The sequence below is a fragment of the Aptenodytes forsteri genome, unplaced genomic scaffold (genome assembly GCF_000699145.1).
Source record: "Aptenodytes forsteri isolate BGI_AS27 unplaced genomic scaffold, ASM69914v1 Scaffold229, whole genome shotgun sequence".
Lineage (NCBI taxonomy): Eukaryota > Metazoa > Chordata > Aves > Sphenisciformes > Spheniscidae > Aptenodytes > Aptenodytes forsteri.
The window spans coordinates 2,360,183-2,365,083 of record NW_008795863.1 but is presented as its reverse complement, the minus strand read 5'-3'; positions in this window follow the sequence as shown (position 1 = coordinate 2,365,083).

Sequence of the window (4,901 nt, the reverse complement as noted above, 5' to 3'; positions counted from 1 at the left end):
TGCAGCTGGCAGCGGCTCTCCCAGCGGGAGGGGGCTGCGGCACTGGACTCGATCGAGCTGCCATGAGGACAACGCTCATGAACTTACACTTACATGTCAGCGAACGGGTTCTGTGTCTTTGTGTATCACGTCAGACTGAGCTAATGCCCCTCACCGGTTGTTTTCCTACCAGGAAATTTTGGTGAACAGTAATTTCAGGTACCCAAAAAATCTGAAACACAGTAGTAAAAACCAGACAGAAACAACAAAACAGATCTTTATAGCTGGAATCAATATTCATAAACATTCTCAGATTGGCCTTAAGATACATACATACAAAAGAAGAAGAAATAAACCAGAGCAGCTCCAAGTTATCAACATGGAAATACTATAAAATTTTACGGTAACATTAACAAAATCCATACGCTGTAGCACCAGAGCGTACAGTCGCAGCACCTTTCCCTCACGCCTGTGTGCTGTCACTGTTTCACAGATGAGACTGAGCTCGTAAGAAAGACATTCCTAAAAGGTGTACAGGGCTGCCGGGTGAGGTAAAGCATGAAGGTAGCAGTCAGGAGTCTGAAGTTGGAGCTTCTAAATTAGTTTTAACCTATAGAGCATGCAGCCAGTAACTAACCGTGGAAGCTGATGCTGAACTCGCCTGGGGAAAAAGGGGAGCTTGAAAGAGAAGAGAGCCCAACATAATAGTTGTGATAAAAATGTTCTCTCCACTTCTGGTTTAAAAACTAAATCAATCAAAAACCTCTCCGAAAGACTCCCAGCATTTCCCTCCCAAAGATGAGGGATGGAGATTTGCCAAAGCCTGTACCACATGCAGGACAAGCGCGCCTCAGCTACAGACCGTCGGTGTTGGAAGTAGCGACACGCTGGTAACAGAGGGAGTTGGCTGGAAACGATGACGAGGTGCTCCTCACATCACTGGGGTTACACAAGCAGTTTTATTGCTATTCTAAGAGTACTTTGACATGTTTCCGTCCCTTCATGCGGCCCAGCCAGCGTTCAGCTGTTATTCAATCATTTTCATTAACAATTCTTTGCCAAAAGAAACGTCTGACTGATCTTACAAAACTATAAGAGCATGAAAAAGAAAAGGAGAGAGACAGAACCTTTAAATCCGCTTCCACATGAATAATTAACACAGACAAGGGCTATAACGGAAAGGCATTTTATTTTCGCCAGGTAACACCCCTCCCTGTATAAAGAAAGTAAGGGGGAAAGGGGAAAAAACAACAAACCCCCAAAGCACTATTGTCACCATGAACGTTTGAAACTTCGGCTTTTAGACAAGTGAGAGCTGCAGCAAAGGCCTGCTCGCTTCCTCCATCGCCGCCGCGAGGCAGAGCTGGTTTTTAATTCTCCACAACCAGGTTCACATACAAAACAGTAAGACCGATGCTGCCAGTGGCATTTTTAACTCCTTTGGTCTCCTGTGATACATTTAAACAGACCTTGGGCATATTAATAAAGCTAAAAAAAAAAAAAAAAAATATCAAAAGATTTTAAAAATTCATGGAAGGGAGCTCACTGTGCTAGTCCCACATTCTTGTCAGCAGTAATTCACTCTAAAATGCCTACGGAGTGCAAACTGTATTAGGGGGCTGAAAGCGTTAACTCTAATAAAGATAATAGCCAACACACATATAAATAAGACTCATTTCCTTTTTAAAACATCATGGGAAAGTCAATTCCCATTGCATGATTGATGGAGACTTCCTAAATATTAATAAATATATTACACATATTTACAAGCTTCTGATTTCATCCTCTCACGCTAATGTGAAGTTCAGACCGTAAATAGGACATGCTGGGCAGCACCGCAGGGTACGCAGGCAAATGGCTGCAGTGGATTTGGGATGCTAGCGCAAGCAGCGAGATGGAAAGCTAAAAATAGCCCACTCCGCAGAGAGCCAGGCAACCAGCGAGCTGAGCTCCTTCAGGCTTTGCGTGACAAACCAACCCGCTGCTTTTTCTTTTGTGGAATGAAATGCCAGAGTAATGTGGAGCAACTGTGGCAGAGAGGAAGGGATGGGAGGGAAGGGGAGAGGCAGCCCTCCGCACCACGTTTTCTGGAGCCTGCCACAGTGTGTGTCAGCAGCCCGGAGGGTTTTTTCCAGGGAAACAGGGAGGTTATCCAGGCCCTGCCCCATAGCAGCTCTGCGTGAGCAACATGGAGCAATTTGTACAACCACCGTGGTGGTGTTCGGTGTTTGCGCCCTGCCCGGCGCAACAGGGCCCGGCCCAAGCCAAGGGCTGCTGGGCAACCCGGGAAGGCAAAGGCTGGATCTCGAGGCTCCACCGCCTCCCCAGAGCCGCCCCAGACACTGCCAAGGTGGAGGGGGGCACAGGCGTGCCATGAGGGACTCACTTGCCTTCGCACACTCAGGATTTACTTAGTCCTTGATCCTGCCTGCTCTGCAACATCCTAAATCCCTCTCAAAGGGGAAAAGAAACATGCGGAATACCCTGCACCTCAGTGGCTTGAGGATGCCGGGGAAGAGGACTGCGAGCAGAGGACTGAGCGATTGTAACATGTGGCTGGGGCACTGCCAGGAGCAAATGATAAGAACAACAACAGGGGAGATGCAAAGTGAGATTTCATGCATTTCTTTCAGTCTAGTTTTCCTGATGCACTGTGCAGCAAACACACGGCCTGGTTTTGGCACAGGAACAAGGAAAAGTGCTGATGTGACTGAGATCAGGCGACTCTTCCAGCAACAGCAGACCTTTCCAATCAGCCTGCCTGTGCTGCTCGCCTCCTGCGATCCTACATCCTTACCTCACGCCAGTATTCCAGGTGCTTTAACGTGCAAGATGCTTTTCCAGAGGTACCCCGAGGAGAGGGCCATGACACCTGACCTTACACGGGACAGCTACGAGGGAGAGTTAGCTTTGAGCCCTGCTTTTCCTGTTCGCATTGGTTCAGAAAAAATTAAAAACGTTATTTCAGTAAGCCCTGCATATGCAAAAATTCTCATTTTCCAAGGGGGCGTTTAAAGAAAAATAAGGATGGATGAGTCCCTGGGAAGGTTTAAGGAGACTTTTGCATGTGCTTTTCAAATCAACTTAAAAGGTATGATATGAGTGGCTGCTCCGAAGGCTGCAACGTAACATGCAAATACACTTTGAAGGGGAAGCCTTGTTCCCCTGGGCAGCGGGAGGCAGCCCGCAGTGGGACTGGAGCCCAGCTACCGCATGGGAGCCAACCACCCCTGGTGCCCCACGGCCCCCGCACCATGCCGTATCAGGGCTGGCGGGGCAGTCTGCCTTCTCTTGGGCTTTTCAATGCACGAGATTTGGACAGGAGAATCTGTTTTGATTAATACATCTTCAAAGTCATGTTACAGAAATCCAGTCCCAGCTACTTTGGAGCAGTTCTGAGGTATCTCTCATTAATCCGAAGTATAGAAATGTTAATAAATAGATCTGAAACTTTTCCGCTATGTCATTCTATAATACACTGCTATATAGATATTAAATATGCCTCAGGGTATTAAAAAATTTATGAAAAAGTTACAGTAGTTGATTTTCAAGTATTAATAACTTGGCTATGTTAGCTTGTTTTTAAATACCAAAATGATCTGGCCCCGAATTATTGACTAAACTCTGGCTATGCTTGAATTTTTAAAAAGTATTTTGAATATAAAAAAAAGTGCAAAAAAGCATGAGATGTCAGTTAATGTAACATTGTTGGAAAACAAAAACAACTAGTCTAGCACTCTTCTGTGAGCGAATTAAAAAAAGAATGAAAAAAGGTAAAAAAAAAAAGAGATTGCTCCCAATCTGAGACAGCACCGTCAAATTTCAGCAACTAGTCTAGCACTCTTCTGTGAGCGAATTAAAAAGAGAAAAAGAATGAAAAAAGGTAAAAAAAAAAAAGAGAGATTGCTCCCAATCTGAGACAGCACCGTCCCAAATTTCAGCAGAACATGAACTTTTACAGCCAAGTTCTAAACCCCAGAAAAAATGGGGTTATCAGTGGATATGCTGTCAGACGTAACTATAGCAGTATTTGTGTGCCCCGTTATAATACAAATGTACACCTTACCCACCGTTTTCTCTGAGTAACCATGAGAACAACTTTACAGCTATTCAGTTAAAATTAGCAGCCTCCCTTATTTCCCATCCTCCCCATAAACTGTACAACTCTGTCTACTACTAAAATTCACTGCTACTAGTAGTCATCATCATACATTCAAGACAGAAGGTAAACTACTAAAACCTGCTGAGGAGACGCTCAGAAGTACACTAAGGCTTAAAAAGTACAGCAGCTCAGGGGAATGGCCAACCACACGGGCGAACAGTTTCGTCGCGTATTTTGCCCTAGGATACAGGCATTGTCAAGTCCCGTGCTGAACCCTGATCTCAGAGCAACCAAAACAGTTCAAAGAAAGATGGTTTTGACCACAGTCGCTCACACTCGGTGTCTGGTGCGCGATACGACCCTTTGCTGTTTCGACTAGGACGTGAGCATTACTAGGGTGGTAATGCCAATATGACTGACCGTTTGCTACCGTGCTAACACTGACACTTTGTTAGATTTGGTTCTCCATTAAACGTATGTTTTCAGCTCACCTCCTGAAAAATGATACAAAGCATGGTTAAAAAAAAGATTGAAAGCAAGAAAAGGCTTTCTAGTTTCAACGCACACATACAAAAGAGGCAACAATTTCAAACTATTGATACTCTTCCAGTGCGAGCAGCTGACCCGTTGCGTATCATTCTGCACAGATCTAAACATAGTGTTCTGCGTCTCTGGGAACCGCTGGAGTAGGAAATCCTGTGATCTAATGCAAATTCAAACCAGTCAAGTGAAACGAAGACAGAATGATAATCCAGTTTCAGTGACCTTGCTCATGGATGATGACCTCATGAAGACAAAAGCAAAGAAAAAGGCACAAGGC